This window comes from Amblyraja radiata, chromosome 2, assembly GCF_010909765.2.
Source record: "Amblyraja radiata isolate CabotCenter1 chromosome 2, sAmbRad1.1.pri, whole genome shotgun sequence".
In the NCBI taxonomy this organism is placed as follows: domain Eukaryota; kingdom Metazoa; phylum Chordata; class Chondrichthyes; order Rajiformes; family Rajidae; genus Amblyraja; species Amblyraja radiata.
The window spans coordinates 127869381-127889996 of record NC_045957.1 but is presented as its reverse complement, the minus strand read 5'-3'; positions in this window follow the sequence as shown (position 1 = coordinate 127889996).

Genomic DNA, 20616 nt, shown 5'->3' with positions numbered 1-20616 from the left:
GCAACATTTTTCCACAATCTGCCTTGAGGCCTCTTTACATCCTCCTCCATACTCACGCACCCACCTAGTTTAGGGTCGTCAGCAAACCTGGAAAGATGACATTTGCTCCTTCAGCCACATAGTTGATCTAGATCGTGAATGGCTGGGGCCCACGTTCCAGGTCCCTGGGTACTCCACTAATCACAACACGCTGGCCCTAATGCTGTACCATGTTAGTAAAAGCTGTGAGGACCATCTGGCTAGACTTTTCATCAACATCTTTGACCTCTCATTTCTAGGGTCCTAGGTTCCCCACCTGTTTTAAAAGGACATCCATAATACCTGTGCCCAAGAAGAATAAAGTGACGTGCCTCAATGACCATCGACAAAAACGGGAATAGTGCCGGAGGATTGGCGTACTGCGCATGTTGTTCCATTGTTTAAAAAGGGGTCTAAGAGTAAACCTAGCAATTATAGACCTGTTAGTTTGACGTCAGTGGTGGGCAAATCAATGTAAAAGATACTTAGAGATAATATATATAAGCATCTGGATAAACAGGGTCTGATTAGGAACAGTCAACATGGATTTGTGCCTGGAAGGTCATGTTTGACTAATCTTCTTGAATTTTTTGAAGAGGTTACTCGGGAAATTGATGAGGGTAAAGCAGTGGATGTTGTCTATATGGACTTTAGTAAGGCCTTTGACAAGGTTCCTCATGGAAGGTTGGTTAAGAAGGTTCAATGGTTGGGTATTAATGGTGGAGTAGCAAGATGGATTCAACAGTGGCTGAATGGGAGATGCCAGAGAGTAATGGTGGATGGTTGTTTGTCAGGTTGGAGGCCAGTGACGAGTGGGGTGCCACAGGGATCTGTGTTGGGTCCACTGTTGTTTGTCATGTACATCAATGATCTGGATGATGGTGTGGTAAATTGGATTAGTAAGTATGCAGATGATACTAAAATAGGTGGGGTTGTGGATAATTAAGTAGATTTTCAAAGTCTACAGAGAGATTTATGCCAGTTGGAAGAGTGGGCTGAAAGATGGCAGATGGAGTTTAATGCTGATAAGTGTGAGGTGCTACATCTTGGCAGGACAAATCAAAATAGGACGTACATGGTAAATGGTAGGGAATTGAAGAATGCAGGTGAACAGAGGGATCTGGGAATAACTGTGCACAGTTTCCTGAAAGTGGAATCTCATGTAGATAGGGTGGTAAAGAAAGCTTTTTGTGTGCTGGCCTTTATAAATCAGAGCATTGAGTATAGAAGTTGGGATGTAATGTTAAAATTGTACAAGGCATTGGTGAGGCCAATTCTGGAGTATGGTGTACAATTTTGGTCGTCTAATTATAGGAAGGATGTCAACAAAATAGAGAGAGTACAGAGGAGATTTACTAGAATGTTGCCTGGGTTTCAGCAACTAAGTTACAGAGAAAGGTTGAACAAGTTAGGGCTTTATTCTTTGGAGCGCAGAAGGTTAAGGGGGGACTTGATAGAGGTCTTTAAAATGATGAGAGGGATAGACAGAGTTGACGTGGATAAGCTTTTCCCACTGAGAGTAGGGAAGATTCAAACAAGGGGACATGACTTGAGAATTAAGGGACAGAAGTTTAGGGGTAACATGAGGGGGAACTTCTTTTCTCAGAGAGTGGTAGCTGTGTGGAATGAGCTTCCAGTGAAGGTGGTGGAGGCAGGTTCGCTTTTATCATTTAAAAATAAATTGGATAGTTATATGGACGGGAAAGGAATGGAGGGTTATGGTCTGAACGCAGGTGTATGGGACTAGGGGAGATTATGTGTTCGGCCCGGACTAGAAGGGTCGAGATGGCCTGTTTCCATGCTGTAATTGTTATATGGTTATATGGTTATATGGACTGGTAGCACTCACACCTGCTGTGATGGAATGCTTTGAGAGGATGGTTATGACATAATTAATTCCAGCCTTAGCAAGGACCTGGACACACCTATCATCACAAGATGAGAATGCACAAGACACGATTGAGTAAGTTTGTAAATTACATTAGGAGTGGGTGGTATCGTAGATAGTGAAGATGGTTATCAAAAATTTCAGCAGGATCTTGATCAAGTGGGCTGAGGAATGGTTAATGGAGTTTAATGCAGATAAGTACGAGGTGTTGTATTTTAGGAAGTCAAACCAGGGCAGGACCTTCGCAGTGAATGGCAGGGTCCTTGGAAGTGTTGTAGAGCAGTGAGATCTGGGAGTGCAGGTACAAAGGAGATATGGTTGTCAAGAAAGCTTTTGGTACTTTGGCTGCTAGCAGTCAGGATATTGAGTATAGAAGCTGGAAATGTTCAGTTTTGATCACCCTTCTAATGGAAGGATTTTGTTAAGCTGTTAGCAGTATTGAGAAGATTTACGAGGGTTTTGCCAGGAATTGAGGGCCTGAGCAACAGGGAGAGGTTGGGCAGACTAATTCCTCGGGATGCAGAAGTCTGAGGGGTGATTTTATAGAGGTGTATAGACCTATAGGGTGAATGCACAGAGTCTTTTACTCAGAGTAAAGGGGCTGTCCCACTTGGGCGACCTAGTCCGCGAGTTCTGGTGAGTTTGCCCTCGACTCATACTCACAGCATGGTCGACACGAGGTCCTAGGAGGTCTTTGTAACTCTCCTTCATGCTCGAGAGTAGTCCCCGTGCACTCGAGGCCTCAACTAGTTCGTGGCGTAGTTTTCAACTTTGAAAAATGCCCGCGGGTAAAAAAAGGTCGCCATGGAAAAAATTGCTACTTTTTTTACTCGTAGGTTTAGTCACAGTAGGTCGTAGTAGGTCGGCATGTTATTCGTAGGTAATCAAGGGTAGTGGAAGGTAATCGAAGGTAGTCAAAGGTAGTCGAAGGTAGTCGTAGTTAGTCTTCATCATAGTCGAAGGGAGGTTGAAGGGAGATCGAAGGAGATCGAAGGAGGTTGTCTTCACTCTCCACTATTTGGTGTTCAATTTTCCCGAAGTTAGCCGTAGCTAGTCGAAGTTAGTCTTCAACATAGTCGAAGGAGGTCTTCAACATGACATTTTTTCAAACTCTCCTAAACTCTTCTAAACTCGCCAATTAGGTCGCCCAAGTGGGACAGCCCCTTGAGGGAATTAAGAACTAGCGGACATATATTTAAGGTGAGAGGGAAACCTGCGGGACATCGTTTTCACACAGAGGTTGGTGGTTATATTGAACGAGCTGCTGGAGGATGTGGTTGAGGCAGTTGCTATAACAACATTTAAAAAACATTTGGACAGGTACATGGATAGGAAAGGTTTAGGGGCAAATGGGCCAAATGTGCGCAGATGGGACTAATATATTTTGGGGCATCTTGGTTGGTTTGGACAAATTGGGCTGACGAGCCTGTTTCTGTGCTGTACAACTGTATGACTAACAGATCGACAGTGGGTGTGATCTCGCTGCCTCTCTACTCTGCGCTGCACCACTTGGACATCACGGACGTATGTCAGACTGTTGTTCATGGAAAACAGCTTGGCGTTCAACACCATCATTCCCTCTGAACCTATCGCAAAACCCAGAGGCTCTGTTCATCCCTCGATTACAAATGGATCTTCGACTTGGTTCTCAATCCGGATGAAGTGGCAACAAGACTTCCTCCTCTCTAACCATCAGCAGCGGAGCAACCTCAGGGCTGTGTGCTCAGTCCCCTGCTCTACTCACTCTACACCCTTGACTATGTGGCCGGACATGGCTCCAAAGCTATTTATAAAGTTCCAAGCAATACCACTGTTATTGGACAAATAACGGGTAATGATAGATTAGATTACAGAAAGGAGATCAATAATCCAATTGAGTGGTGCCAGAAAACCAATCCTGCTCTCAATGTTAGCAAGATCAAGGAGGTTAATTCAGGAAGGGAAGGTTAAGCATCTACGCACCAGTCTCCATTGGAGAGACAGGGGTGGAGAGAGCCAACAACCTCAAATTCCTGGGCATGCATATCTCTGAAGATCTGTCCTGGGTCCAGCACATTGATGCAATCACAATAAAAGCTCACCAATCCCTCTAACTACCTTGGAAGTTTTAGGAGATTTGGCATGTCGCCGAATACTGTATCAAACTTCTTCTGGAGTGCGGTGGAAACCGTACTGCCTGGTTGCATCATGGCCTGGTTTGGCATCATAAACGCGGAAGAACTAAGGAGGCTGCGCAGAGAATGGTAAACATTGCCGTGTCCATCATGGGTATTGGCTTCCCCACCATTGAAGGGATCTGTAGGAGCTGTTGCATCAAGTAAGCAACTTATATCATCAGACCCACGGCACCTGGTTATGCTCTTATTTCGTTGATGCAATCAGGAGGAAGTTACAGGAGCCTGCGAACTATAACCGTCAGTTTCCAGCTTCTTCTCATTCACCATTAGGCTCTTGAACCACCCTGCACAACCCTGACCACAACCCCACCTCAGCAACGCATGACCATGTATATGATTACACTATGTGTTTTGGCTTGCACTGATGAGATGAGATGAGATGAGATACTTTTATTGACACATGAGACAAGTCACAGCGAGATGCTTTGTTTTGCATAACTAGGCATAACAAGAGTCGTCATGTAAAGGGCACGGAGAAAGTTACAAAGAACCCTTTTTTTCTCTCAATCATTCCCCTCTCACCCCCCTCAGTTCTTGACCCCCCACCCCCCAACCCCGGCCCACCCTTAGTTCTCTGCGCCCCCCCACTTCGGGTGCCCTCCCTTTGATCTCGACAGCCCTCCACTCCAGGGCCCCCTTTGTCCTCGGTGGTCTGCTAACTGATAATCCATTGTATTATTAATGCACCTGTAAAGTTGCAGGATGTAAAGATGTCATTGTTCCACTCCTGGCTCATGTGGCAATTAAATACTCTTGACATTCGACAAGTGACAAATGACAAATGGAGAAAGTTCAATTAATTCCCACTCTTGGCCTTCTATCTGTTAATCAATTCTCAATCCATATTAACATAATTTTTCCAATTCCAAGTCCTGTGACCTTGTTGTCCATCCTTTAATGTGGGTCCTTTATAGAGGTTTTCGAACTTTACACCCAGTAGTTTCCTCAAACCACTCCATGAGTCACATCCTTAAAGAACTCTAATTGATTAGTCAAACATGATTTCCATTTCATAAATCCCCTGATCTGCTTAATCCTATTATTCCTTTCAAGGTGTTCTGTTATTACATCCATCATCAGTCTGAAATGGGTCATTATTTGTCTGTAGACTTATCCATTTTACATTTTGATAGAAGATCTCCATGTGTGTCTTTCTGTCGCTTGTCAATTTACTTCCTTGCTTTATCTTTCCTTCCTTTATTAATTTCTTGCGATGTCTTTGCTCAGTTAACACACTGAGCAAATGAAATATTAGTTGCAGCCACCAAGTAGATTGCACTAACTATAATTAATTGACTACCAGCACCATGCTGTGACATGGCATACTGTAAATTTTAATGATTCCGTGTTTTAATCAGCTGGTGAAGCACCAAATTGATGTATTCAAGAGAGAGTTAGATCGAGCTCTTAGGGCTAACGGAATCAAGGGATATGGGGAGAAAGCAGGAACGGGGTACTGATTGTGGATGATCAGCCATGATCATATTAAATGGCGGTGCTGGCTCGAAGGGCTGAATGGCCTACTCCTATTTGCTGTGTTTCTATGTAAACCCTGGCAGTTAGGAAAGTTGTTCTGCAGTGTGTGTTTTTATATTTAAAGTTGAATTACTGGGGAAGGTATGAATAGAAAGGTACTGTATGTACCTCACAGACAAGTTACCATGCAAGTGATACATTGTATTCAGGGTAATAATGAAACTACCCATCTAAGCTTCAGTATCTGTTTAGACCAAAAGAAAAGTAGAATAATTCTACTGTGTATTTGTCTAAATCCTTGGAGATCTTTCTCCTGCCACACAAATAGTTTTGCTCCTAGCACAAAGCGGAATACCAATTAGCTCTGCGTGTTAGTGCTAAGGTATTGCTTAAATTGTGTTATTGCTCATACAATATAAAGTCCGATCAGTTTTTTCACCATTGTTTATAATCAGTGCTCCTGACAGAGTGATGGATTAACCAATTACTCCTGTGATTTACTATCCCTCTACCCAATGTGGTATTTTGTATGAACAAATACTTAAAACATTTAAAAACTGATCTGTGATAAACCAGAGCCAATTAATTACACTGTTATGCCTCAGAAGATTTAATGAAATCTAGCTGCCTGCATGTAATAAATGACTTGGCCTTATCAAAATAATATGTTTTGTGTATTTAAATAAAGCCTTTTGCTGTGGAACTAAACATTGTTCTTTTTGGACCAAAGAAAGCAGCCCAAAGATGATTTCAGACGTTCACCCTTGTTTTACCCGCAATTGAATTTGTGTTCCTGATTCCATGACATTATATAGTATTAAACAGTATCGATAATACTGAAAAAAAGACCTATCAACCCAATGTATCTTCTGTTGTCAAGGCTCCACCTGAACCTCCCACTAATCTCATCAACCCATCCTTACATTCTTCCCACTTTGGGGTGTTTATCGAGGTGATTCATGTCCACTGTGCCGCGTTTGCTCGTTCATTTTTTATTCCGATTTATTTTACTGTGATGCTCCTGCACACCCATCTTAATAAACCAAAGAACTATGTCAGTGCAATGTTTCAGTATTCCAACAATAGCTGTTCAGAATAAAAGCCAAATGTGTACAATCCTTACACATTAACTTTTAAAGCACTCTTTCTTTGTGATAAATCTGTGCACTACCTTCTCCAAACACAATATGTTATGAAACAAAATAGGACAAATACCAAGCCTTGATACTTTTTCAAGGCAGCCGACCAAACATGTAGAGGGATTTATTGTTGGATATACAGTAATTGGTATAGACAGGTACTTGATTGTCGTAATTAACGCGGTGGGCCGAAGGGCCCGTTTCCCTGCTGTCTTGTCATGAAATCATAAAGCACGGAAAAATACCTTTGCCCCCCCCCTCCCCCACCCCCCAGTTTCGCATCAACCCTTTATGCTAATTCTACACAAATCCCATTTTATTCCCCATATTTCTCTCATTTCCTCCCAGATTCCATCCGCAATTGAGATGTAGGAGGAGAATGAGGCAGGATGAGGAAGTAGGATGAGGATGATTGAAGTATGATGAGGAAGCCCTTATGGTCACAGGGAGAAGTTACAACTCTGGAGAGACAGCAACAGGACTGAACCCAAATCAATGGAGCTGTGAGCTAGCCGCACTACTAGCTGCTCCACTGTGCCGCCAAGGAAGTTAAGGGGCTGTCCCACTTGGGCATCATTTGCGCGTCATTTACGCGACATCATTTACGCATCACGACGCATGACGCACACGTTGTGACGCGCACGTGATGACTGCATGGCGTGCATTAAGCGCGCATGGAGCATGGTGACATAGGCAGTGACCAGCGCTCGCGCGCGGCGCCCCAGGATTTTGGGATTCACAAAATCTTTGCGCGTCACCTGCGCAAATGAGGCCCAAGTGGGACAGGCCCTTTCCAGAGCTCAGGCTCTTGGCAGCTGGAGGCACGCCCCACAGGCTCTTGGCAGCTGAAGGCACGCCCCACAGGCTCTTGGCAGCTGAAGGCATGCCCCACAGGCTCTTGGCAGCTGAAGGCACGCCCCACAGGCTCTTGGCAGCTGAAGGCACGCCCCACAGGCTCTTGGCAGCTGAAGGCACGCCCCACAGGCTCTTGGCAGCTGAAGGCACGCCCCACAGCGATCACATTTGGTGCTGTCCAGGATGCCAGAAACGGAGCAGTGCATGTATCTCACACGATTGCTTGGTCTGAAGTCTATTCCATCAGTGACGTGTGTCAATTCATGGCAAAGAGAGCAGAACTTCTCTTGAACCGGTTTACAAAATGTCGAATGTGGGAAGAAAATCAGAGATTATCGAGACCGCGGCACCTCGTTAAAGGCTTCCGGCCGCGTTTGTAGACCACAGCTGCGGCCGCGGGGTCCGTCGGGAAGCCTGCAGCCTATATGCTATTGCATGTAATAAGCTGCATTGAAAGCTTTTGTATGTGTGCTGTCTGACCAAATCTGATAATACAATACATAAATACATTTAGACCAAGTACCAGTAAAAAAGGAAGAGGAAAGAGCAAGATACCAGAGTGCAAAATATAATTTTCAGCTCTATAGCGTACAGAGAAAAGGTCTGCAATTAGATCGGTTGACTTGGGAATGTATCCTACTTGCAGAAGGACTGATCAGTCATCTTTTCACAGAGGGGAAGAAGCTGTTTCTGTGGTACATGCTTTCCAGCTTCTGCATCTTCTGCCTGACGGTAGAGGGGAGGAAAAGGACTGACCGGGGTGGAAAAGGTCCTTGATTATCGGCTTGTACTCGCTAGAATTTAGAAGATTGAGGGGGGATCTTATAGAAACTTACAAAATTCTTAAGGGGTTGCACAGGCTAGATGCAAGAGATTGTTCCCGATGTTGGGGAAGTCCAGAACAATAATAATAATAATAATACATTTTATTTATTGGGCGCCTTTCAGACATCTCAAGGACACCTTAGAATCAAATACACAGGACAAGATGTTAAGAAGTCCCTTGTGCCAATAGGTGGGGAGCATTTCACGACATTCGTTGATTGTTGAGAGTGGTAGACGCTCAACATCTGTGGGGGGGGGGCGGGGGGGGGGGGTGGGGGAGTGGATACGTATATCTTGGCCTGGGTAACCTTCAGGACAGTTGGGCACAGGACACATCATCAGTAGTGTACCCTTGCATCACTGGGTGTTTCGGCCTTTTATCACTATACACCCTCCACAAGGGCGGCCCGCTGCAGGATGATCAGCCCTCAGCGCGTGTCCCGTGTCAAACCGTCCCAAAGATTCACCCTGAAATACTTGGGGCCCAGCATGGGTCTTTCCGCTTGAGCCAAATCCACCGGCTGCTTCTTTCAGCCGCCTCTGAGAGTGATCTTATGGTCTTCCGCAGAGCCTGACCGTGGATTCCAAGCTCCTTCAGCAGTCTGATGGTAGATGACGCAACAAATCCTCTGCATCCCACTTCAACTGGATAGACTTTGGTGTTCCAGCCACGCTGCGTTGCCTCTGCTGCAAGCTCTGCGTAACGCAGCTTCTTACGCTCATAGGCCTCCTCAACAGAGTTCTCCCATGGAACTGTGAGCTCTATGATGTAAGCAGTCTTCTGTGAAGGGGACCAGAACACCAAGTCTGGCCTGAGGTTGGTGGAAGCAATTTCAGGTGGAAAAACTAGTTGTCGGCCGATGTCCGCCAGCATCCTCCAGTCGCGGGCCCTGCATAGGTTTCCTTCTTCTGATCTGGTGGAAGGATGTTTAGATGTTTTCTGTCCTTCTCGGACAAAGGTTGTTGCCCTTAGGGGGAGGTGGTTGCTTGCTCTCGGAGGCAAGGAGTTGGTCGCACACCGCCTGTTCTCAAGGGCTGATGCCAGGATTTTTAGTACCTGATTATGCCGCCACGTGTATCTCCCTTGCGTGAGGCTGGTCTTGCAGCCTACCATGATGTGTTTGAGGGTCGCTGGAGTTGGGCAGAGGGCACAGGTTGGATCCTCGCCATACCACTGATGGAGGTTCTTTGGTGATGGAAGCACGTCATAAGTCGCTCTGATGATGAAGCTGATCTTGCTTGCTTCCATTTCCCATAGTTCTTTCCAGCTGATCTTCCTCCGCTCCACACCTTCCCACTGCATCCATTGCCCCTGTTTGGCAAGAGAGACCGCCTTTGCACTTCTTGCGGCCTCCTCTTGTCGCCGCACCTCCTCGACCACCAATGTCCTCCGCTCTGATGTTGTGGCCTTTCGCCAAGTTGGTTTACTTGTCGTAAGGCCAAAGCCTCCTCTTCCCTGCTGGACTTGCCCCACGATGTCTTTGTATCTCAGGGCTGATGAAGCTTGCTGTACTGCATCAGATGGCGTCCACTTCCGGCCAGTTACTAAGGGCGGCGCAACAGCACTGATGGTCTTGTCTCTAGAGTCCCTCAGTGTCATCTGAAGTCTTACTTTAGAACACTTGTATTCCTCTGTTAGACTAGTGAGAGGTAGTTCCAGGACCCCTTTGCCATATAGGCCGATGTTAGTTAGACATCGTGGGACCCCGAGCCATTTCTTCGCGTATGAAGTTATGGTTCGCTCCATCTTCTCCACAGTTGTTATTGGGGCTTCATAAATGGTCAGTGGCCACATTGTCCGAGGAAGGAGTCCAAACTGTAGGCACCAGAGCTTCAGTTTCTCAGGCAGTAGGGTCTGATTGATGTTCTCCAGGCCATTGACAATTTCTTGCCTTAGTTGTTCCACCTGCTCTTTATCCTTGAGACTTGCATTGTACCATCTGCCCAGGCTTTTAACTGGCTGTTCAGACACTGTTGGTATAGGGTCGTCACCGATACAGAACCTTGTGTCTCTAAGCACCCCCTTGACTATGGAGATGCTTCGAGATTTACATGGTTTGATCTTCATTCGGGCCCACTTGATGTTCTCCTGCAGCTTTCCAAGTAACCGCTTGGTGCATGCTGCAGTAGTGGTTAGTGTGGTCATGTCGTCCAGGTATGCCCTGATGGGTGGCAGACGGAGCCCAGCCCTGGTTCGTACACCGCCCACCACCCATTTTGAGGCCCTGATGATGACTTCCATGGCCATTGTAAAGGCCAAGGGTGAGACTGTGCAGCCTGCCATGATGCCTACTTCCAAGCGCTGCCATGTTGTACTGAAGTCAGCTGTTGTGAAGCACAGCTGCAGGTCTTGGAAATAGCTCTTGACCAGTGTGGTGATGAGCTCTGGTACATGGAAAAAGGCAAAAGATTCCCAAAGGAGTTCATGGGGAACTGAACCAAATGCATTGGCCAGATCGAGGAAGATCACATGTAGGTCTCTCTTCTCCTTCTTAGCTGCTTGGATCTGGTGCCAGATCATGCTTGTATGCTCCAAGCAGCCCGAAAATCCTGGAATTCCTGCTTTCTGTACAGATGTATCAATGTACTTGTTTGTTACCAGATAGGTGGACAGCCTTTGTGATACAATGCTGAAAAAGATTTTTCCCTCGACGTTGAGGAGACATATTGGCCGGAATTGGCTGATGTCTGACGCATCCTTTTCTTTAGGTATTAGCACGCCGCCGGCCCTTCGCCACGCCTTAGGTATTGTTTGCTTCTTCCACACCACCCTCATGAGCTTCCATAGAAAGCGTAACACATCCGGTGCGTTCTTGTAGAGCTTGTATGGTACTCCATTTGGCCCCGGAGCTGATGCTGCTCTTGCTTGCCGGACAGTGTTCTCTACCTCTTTCCATCTTGGAGGGCTGGTGTCCAGGTTGAATTCAGGTGGTTGAATAGGCGGGATGTCATGTGGGATGACTAACTGCTCATGCCTTTTCGTGTCTTGGTGGGCCTTTTCCAGGTGTTCCTCCAATTCCCGTTTTGATGTTTTCAAAGTTCCACTTTTTTCCTTTGCGAAGAGGTCTTTGATGAACTTGAAAGGGTCTTTGTAGAACCGTGTTCTTGTGTGTTCTTTCTTCCTGCGAAGTTTCCTCAAGTTCTCTGCTTTTCGCAAGGTTGCCAATCGGCTCTTGATGTCCTCTTGGAGTAGCACGAGACCTTCTCTCTCTGCCTCAGTTGCTTTTTTCCATTGCTTTTTCAACTGTCTCCTCTCTCTGATTAGCCTCTCGATCTCCTGCTGCCTCCTGGACTTGGTTGGTGTTGGTAATTTCTTTCCACCTCTCCCTTTACTCACCCCAAACCGTTCTTCTCCATAGCTGTAGATTGTGTTGCCCATCCTTTCAAGCTTTTCCACTGCTGTGCCCGCTTGTTGCTCCAAGATATGTATAAGGTCACTGTTGACCGTCTCCCACTCTTTCTTTTCAACAGCTTTGGGCCATTTCACTCCAGGTTTGTGCCCTTTGATCTTTCCCTCCAATGGAGGTCTTTGTCGTTGTTGCGTGGGCTCCTCCACCGGCATTTCTGTGCTTGTATCACCCTCTTCAGTGACATGGGTGCTGATGCTCTGCGAACTTTGGTTTGAGTCCTGTCGCTGTGCTTCACTCGACTGATTTGACTGGTTGCTTCGTAAGAAGTACTGGTCAATGCGAGGCCCATGTCTCTGCTCTCTCAAGCACTTTTTCCTCCCTTGGTGGATCTTCAAGCCCTTCACTGATGTAATTTTCTCCCAACCACAAATGCACACCTGAAGTTTGTGTCCCGCAGCTGTTGTGGATGTCTCATGTGCCATGCTCTCCTTGTCCGTAGTCGTTTCCGTTCCTGGGTCTGTAACCGTGTTATCAATCGGTGAGCCATCTTCCGCCCCCGCTCTCGCAGGCTCTAGGGGTATTCTCTTTAATTTACTTTTAGTAGCATTTAGCGGGTGTCTCCAACTAACTGAAACACATTTAGACCAAGTACCAGTAAAAAAGGAAGAGGAAAGAGCAAGATACCAGAGTGCAAAATATAATTTTCAGCTCTATAGCGTACAGAGAAAAGGTCTGCAATTAGATCGGTACTTGCAGAAGGACTGATCAGTCATCTTTTCACAGAGGGGAAGAAGCTGTTTCTGTGGTACATGCTTTCCAGCTTCTGCATCTTCTGCCTGACGGTAGAGGGGAGGAAAAGGACTGACCGGGGTGGAAAAGGTCCTTGATTATCGGCTTGTACTCGCTAGAATTTAGAAGATTGAGGGGGGATCTTATAGAAACTTACAAAATTCTTAAGGGGTTGCACAGGCTAGATGCAAGAGATTGTTCCCGATGTTGGGGAAGTCCAGAACAATAATAATAATAATAATACATTTTATTTATTGGGCGCCTTTCAGACATCTCAAGGACACCTTAGAATCAAATACACAGGACAAGATGTTAAGAAGTCCCTTGTGCCAATAGGTGGGGAGCATTTCACGACATTCGTTGATTGTTGAGAGTGGTAGACGCTCAACATCTGTGGGGGGGGGGGCGGGGGGGGGGGGGGTGGGGGAGTGGATACGTATATCTTGGCCTGGGTAACCTTCAGGACAGTTGGGCACAGGACACATCATCAGTAGTGTACCCTTGCATCACTGGGTGTTTCGGCCTTTTATCACTATACACCCTCCACAAGGGCGGCCCGCTGCAGGATGATCAGCCCTCAGCGCGTGTCCCGTGTCAAACCGTCCCAAAGATTCACCCTGAAATACTTGGGGCCCAGCATGGGTCTTTCCGCTTGAGCCAAATCCACCGGCTGCTTCTTTCAGCCGCCTCTGAGAGTGATCTTATGGTCTTCCGCAGAGCCTGACCGTGGATTCCAAGCTCCTTCAGCAGTCTGATGGTAGATGACGCAACAAATCCTCTGCATCCCACTTCAACTGGATAGACTTTGGTGTTCCAGCCACGCTGCGTTGCCTCTGCTGCAAGCTCTGCGTAACGCAGCTTCTTACGCTCATAGGCCTCCTCAACAGAGTTCTCCCATGGAACTGTGAGCTCTATGATGTAAGCAGTCTTCTGTGAAGGGGACCAGAACACCAAGTCTGGCCTGAGGTTGGTGGAAGCAATTTCAGGTGGAAAAACTAGTTGTCGGCCGATGTCCGCCAGCATCCTCCAGTCGCGGGCCCTGCATAGGTTTCCTTCTTCTGATCTGGTGGAAGGATGTTTAGATGTTTTCTGTCCTTCTCGGACAAAGGTTGTTGCCCTTAGGGGGAGGTGGTTGCTTGCTCTCGGAGGCAAGGAGTTGGTCGCACACCGCCTGTTCTCAAGGGCTGATGCCAGGCTTTTTAGTACCTGATTATGCCGCCACGTGTATCTCCCTTGCGTGAGGCTGGTCTTGCAGCCTACCATGATGTGTTTGAGGGTAGCTGGAGTTGGGCAGAGGGTACAGGTTGGATCCTCGCCATACCACTGATGGAGGTTCTTTGGTGATGGAAGCACGTCATAAGTCGCTCTGATGATGAAGCTGATCTTGCTTGCTTCCATTTCCCATAGTTCTTTCCAGCTGATCTTCCTCCGCTCCACACCTTCCCACTGCATCCATTGCCCCTGTTTGGCAAGAGAGACCGCCTTTGCACTTCTTGCGGCCTCCTCTTGTCGCCGCACCTCCTCGACCACCAATGTCCTCCGCTCTGATGTTGTGGCCTTTCGCCAAGTTGGTTTACTTGTCGTAAGGCCAAAGCCTCCTCTTCCCTGCTGGACTTGCCCCACGATGTCTTTGTATCTCAGGGCTGATGAAGCTTGCTGTACTGCATCAGATGGCGTCCACTTCCGGCCAGTTACTAAGGGCGGCGCAACAGCACTGATGGTCTTGTCTCTAGAGTCCCTCAGTGTCATCTGAAGTCTTACTTTAGAACACTTGTATTCCTCTGTTAGACTAGTGAGAGGTAGTTCCAGGACCCCTTTGCCATATAGGCCGATGTTAGTTAGACATCGTGGGACCCCGAGCCATTTCTTCGCGTATGAAGTTATGGTTCGCTCCATCTTCTCCACAGTTGTTATTGGGGCTTCATAAATGGTCAGTGGCCACATTGTCCGAGGAAGGAGTCCAAACTGTAGGCACCAGAGCTTCAGTTTCTCAGGCAGTAGGGTCTGATTGATGTTCTCCAGGCCATTGACAATTTCTTGCCTTAGTTGTTCCACCTGCTCTTTATCCTTGAGACTTGCATTGTACCATCTGCCCAGGCTTTCCTGCAGCTTTCCAAGTAACCGCTTGGTGCATGCTGCAGTAGTGGTTAGTGTGGTCATGTCGTCCATGTATGCCCTGATGGGTTAACAGGAAATATAAACATATAATCAGAATAAAATAAATAATAAAGACATCACAGAAACACAAATTAAAAACAGAATTCAGTCCAAAAACAAAAATCAAAAATACAATGTGAAGAGAGAGCAGCGGCAACTAAAGCGCGCCAGCGCCCACTCTCCCTTCACGGCAGCCATCTTGGACAAAGACTAACAGGATTACCTTACAGACAAAAAATCATCCCCCCAACAATGGATACCACTGTGGGGGAAGGCACAATGTCCAGTCCCCAACCCCAAGTTCACCCCAAAGTCAGGCCTATTGAGGTCACTGTAATTGCCTCTACGGAGGCCCGATGTTCCTGGCCGTTCTCACCGGGTGGTCTTGCCCCGGCGTCGGGTGAGTCCTCTCAGCGGCAGGGCCACCTGGAACGGCCGCTATCTAGCTGAAGCCGACAAGGCCGCGCCGGTTTGGAGCTCCTAGGCTCCCGATGTTGAAAACGGCGCCACCCACTCCGCTCCAAGGGGTCACAGTTTAAGGATAAGGGGGAAATCTTTTAGGACCGAAATGAGAAAAACTTTTTTCACACAGAGAGTGGTGAATCTCTGGAACTCTCTGCCACAGAAGGTAGTTGAGGCCAGTTCATTGGCTATATTTAAGAGGGAGTTAGATATGACCCTTGTGGCTAAAGGGATCAGGGGGTATGGAGAGAAGGCAGGGATGGGATACTGAGTTGGATGATCAGCCATAATCATATTGAATGGCGGTGCAGGCTCGAAGGGCCGAATGGCCTACTACTGCACCTATTTTCTTTGTTTCTATGTTTCTATTATGTTGGCTGCTTTCCCGGGATAGCATGAAATGTGGGTGCAGTCAGTGCTGGGAAGTCTGGCCAGTGTGATTTACTGGGCTACATCTACAACACTCGACAGAACTGTTTCCAAACCAAGCTGAGATACAAGCTGACAGTATGCTTTCTATGGCGCACCTGCAGAAGTTTATAAGAGTCATTGGAGACTTGCCGAATTTCCTCAGTCTTTTGTTGATGTTCATTTTTGGCTGTCACTTCAATGTGTTTGGTCTAAGATTGTTGGTAATATTTACGCCTTTGAAATTGAAGCTCCCCACTTCAACACCATTGATGCTGATTGGCGCGTGTATTCCAACACACTTTCTGAAGTTGATAACAAGCTCATTGATAAAAATACATCTATTGATGCTCCTGAACACATCATCAGTGATGTAACCTGGGGTCATTGGGTGTTTCGGGTCTTTCAACATCAGATGCGCTGTGGTTCAGCCTGCCAGAGCAAGGTGGATCTTGCAGGGGTTGGAGAAACTGATTGGATGGGCAAGGATGAGGTTTAAGCCAGGAAAATCAAGGTCACTGGTGCTGAAGAAGGGCAAAGTCATGGACAGGTTCCGCTTCAGCATTGAAGGGACACCAATCCCAACTGTCTCTGAAAAGCCAGTGAAGAGTCTTGGCAAGGTGTTGAACAGCAGCCTGAAGGATGCAACATCTGTCCATATGAAGAAAAAGCGAAAAAAGTGCTAAATAATGTAAATAATACAAAAAAACAGCATTTAAAGATACTGTACGTGCAGCCCACCCCCTGGTGGGAAATTTTGAGTGAGCTTCCGTGGATGTTAATTACAATTAACCCCGCCCCTTACAAAGTAATATTGCAACAACAAAAAAAACGGACTAAACAGGGTATTATGTAAACAGAAAAATTAAGCAGTAAAACATTCTCCTTGTTTATTTCATGTATGTGCATCATGTATTAGATGGCCTTGAGTATATGAGCTGTCTAATATATATTGTCTTACTCAAGTTCAAGTTCAAGTTCAAGTTTATTCATCACATCGAGATGTGCAGTGAAATGAAAAGTGGCAATGCTCACGGACATTGTGCAAAAAGACAAACAAACTAACAAACTACAAACAGAATGGAACAGAATATAACCATATAACCATATAACAATTACAGCACGGAAACTGCATGGGATTACAGCACAGAATCACATGTTATTTTACATATTACATATTGTGGGAGGAAGGAAAAAGGAAAAAAAATAGCAATTTTGAAAAAGCAGTAGAATGGTTCAGTAAAATTAGTCGATGGTGAGGTAGGAGTTTACAGTCCTAATGGCCTCTGGGAAGAATCTCCGTCTCAACCTCTCCGTTCTCACAGCATGGCAACGGAGGCGTTTGCCTGAACGTAGCAGCTGGAACAGTCCGTTGCTGGGGTGGAAGGGGTCTCCCATGATCTTGTTGGCTCTGGAGTTGCACCTTCTGATGTATAGTTCCTGCAGGGGGGGCGAGTGAAGTTCCCACAGTGCGTTCGGTCGAACGCACTACACTCTGCAAAGCCTTCTTGTCCTGGGCAGAGCAATTCCCAAACCAAATCGTGATATTCCCGGATAAGATGCTTTCCACAGCCGCTGAGTAGAAGCACTGGAGGATCCCCAGAGACACTCTGAATTTCCTCAATTGCCTGAGGTGGTAAAGGCGCTGCCTTGCCTTACTCACGAGTGCTGCAGCGTGTGATGTCCATGTCATATCCTCAGAGATGTGGACTCCCAGGTATTTAAAACAGCTCACCCTATCCACAGGATCCCCATTTATCCTCAATGGTGTGTACGTCCTCGGATGATGTGCCCTCCTAAAGTCCACGATCAGCTCCTTAGTTTTTTTGATGTTCAAGAGGAGGCTGTTGTCCTGACACCAGAGTGCCAGATCAGGCCTTCTCATCATTGTCTGAGATCAGGCCCACCACCACAGTGTCATCAGCAAACTTGATTATCGAGTTGGAGCTGAACCTAGCCACACAGTCATGTGTGTACAGGGAGTAAAGTAGGGGGCTGAGGACGCAACCCTGGGGGGATCCTGTGCTCAGGGTGAGGGACTTCGATGTATTTCCTTTAATAACTTTTCGTTTGACTCCTCCCATTTCCTCCAAATACAAGGCGTAGCTATGGGCACGCACATGTGCCCCAGCTATGCCTGCTTCTTTGTAGGGTACGTCGAACAATCTTTGTTCGAGACGTACCCGGGCCCCATCCCCGACCTCTACCTCCGCTACATCGACGATTGCATTGGTGCTACCTCCTGCACCCACACACAACTCACTGACTTCATCCGCTTCACCACTAACTTCCATCTGGCACTCAAATACACCTGGACCATTTCCGACACTTCCCGTTCGACGTGCCCTACAACGAGGCAGGCGTAGCTGGGGCCCATGTGCGTGCCCATAGCTACACCTTGTATTTGGAGGAAATGGGAGGAGTCAACCGAATAGTCATTAAGGGTAAGGACCAGCTCCGCTAGGCGGAGGAGAGTATCTGTAGACGGGGATTATTAAGATTATTAAGATATTTGTTTTCCTTTGTTTCACTCACTTAACCTTGATACATTTTTGCTTCCCAAAACTGAGCAATTCACCCTAATCTTGGGACTTTTAAAGAAGATCAACAGGCAGCTACCATAGAGGCCCAGAAGATAACTAATGTTTCTGGTAATTTTAAAACAACTTCCCTTTTGTAGCAGGTGTGTGTCACAGTAGGTACAGGGACAGATAATACATAATTGGTGGCATAGTCCATTGTTAAATGTATAATCTATGCCCACAATTAAAATAAACAACATTTCATTTAAAGTTCACATTTTACTGGTCCCAGTGAAACAGTAAAATCTTTTGGAACCAAAGAATTTCCAGCTATATTTCAGTGGCTGGGCTGTCTGTTTAACTCACTCTGTCTAATCCCGTTTCTCCTCCCCTTTATTTAACTTCTTCATTTTGAATATCCAAATATATTAAAGCTCTCCCTCAATAACGATAAGTGATAAGTAGTTTGTCTGAGTGATAATACTTTTTCTCTGTCTGTTCTTTGATTTACTGATTTGAAACTGAAGTCAACTCTTCAACCCTGAGCATATTCTTCCTTCAATCAAACCATGATTGATTTGCACTCAACTCCATTTACCGACTATGTAGCGGAAGAAATATTCAACCATTTACCTTTTCAAACATGATATTTTGATTTATCTTAAATATATCCACCATTTATAAAGCACACTTTGAATCATCAAGATGTAAAGTTTTAAAGATCCCTCTGGCACTTGCAATATGAAAGTGATCCTGAATGTAACTACTTCCCTTTGCACAGCTATTCTTTGAACGCAATACATTTCATATATTCAATTGGATAACAATTTTGGAGGTCAAATTTCTAACTCATTGCTCTGAAATCGAGAGCATCCTTGCCAACTGCATCACAGTATGGTATGGCAACTGCTCTGTCTCCGACCGGAAGGCATTGCGGTGGTGAAAATTGCCCAACGCATCACCGGTTCCTCGCTCCCCTCCATTGAGTCTGTCCAAAGCAAGCGTTGTCTGCGGAGGGCGCTCAGCATCGCCAAGGACTGCTCTCACCCCAACCATGGACTGTTTACCCTCCTACCATCCGGGAGGCGCTACAGGTCTCTCCGTTGCCGGACCAGCAGGTCCAGGAACAGCTTCTTCCCGGCGGCTGTCACTCTACTCAACAACGTACCTCGGTGACTGCCAATCACCCCCCCCCCCCCCCACTTATTATTATTTATTCAAATCATTTGCTATGTCGCTCTTCCAGGGAGATGCTAAATGCATTTCGTTGTCTCTGTATTGTACACTGACAATGACAATTAAAATTGAATCTGAATCTGAATCTGATCTGAATCTGAATCTGAAGGTGATTGTGGTTTTGAGTGACAATTTTGTAAATAAATGAGAAACATATTTAACTCCTTTCATTCATTGCAATTTTACAATATTATAGTAAGAAGTTATTTTATTTTATCAAGATTAGGCACTATTATCAGTTCAATTGGGGTTTTCAGGTAAATATTTTTTGCATTGTGCACCTTTCTTAATTCTTCTGACCTCTCATATTTTTCATCATAGAATATGGAACATAGAAAAGTACAGCACAGGAACAGGCCCTTTGGCACAACATAATACTAAGACAAAACTAATCTCATGAACCTACATACAATTCATACTCCTCCATTCCCAGTATATCCGTGTGCCTTTCTAAAAATCTTTGAAACACCACTGTTGTATCTGGCTCCACCACTATCTCCAGCATCACGTTCCAGGCACCCAGCACCTTCTATGTATAAAAAATTGGCCGACACATCTCCATTAAGTTTTGCCCCTTTCACCTTAGAACTATGTGTTTAAGAAGGAACTGCAGATGCTGGAAAATCAAGGTACATTCAGAGTCTGAAGAAGGGTTTCGGCCCGAAACGTTGCTTATTTCCTTCGCTCCATAGAAGCTGCTGCACCCGCTGAGTTTCTCCAGCATTTTTGTGCACCTTAGAACTATGGTCTCTAGACTTTGACATTTCCACCCTAGAAAAAAGGTTCTGAACCTAAATATGCCTCTCATAATTGTGCATGCTTCTGTTAGTTTCCCTTCAACATCTGGCGTTCGAGAGAAAACAATCCAAGTTTGTGAAACCTCTCCCTTTAGTTAATACCCATATCACAGGTGGACAGTTCTACCTTAATATCAACTCAGATTGTCTTTCTCCGTTGACATTGACTATTCTGCTAGGTATTTTCTACTGTCTGACATATTTTGTAGTCTTTTCTCTAACCTTTCTATTTATTCACAATGCAGGTTGATTTGAAACAATGCTTAAGTATGACCCTTGACTATTTAATCTGTCATTATATTGAGTTGCCTGGATTAGTAGGTATTGGCTACAAGGAGAGGTTGGACATACGTGGAATGTTTATTTTGGAGCATCGGAGGCTGGGAGGAGACCCAATAGAAGCGTATAAGATTATGACATGTAAAACAGTCAGAATCTTTTATCCAGACTACAGGGCATAATCTTAAGGTGAGAGGGGCAAAGTTCAAAGGTGATGTACAGAGAGTAGTGGGTGCTT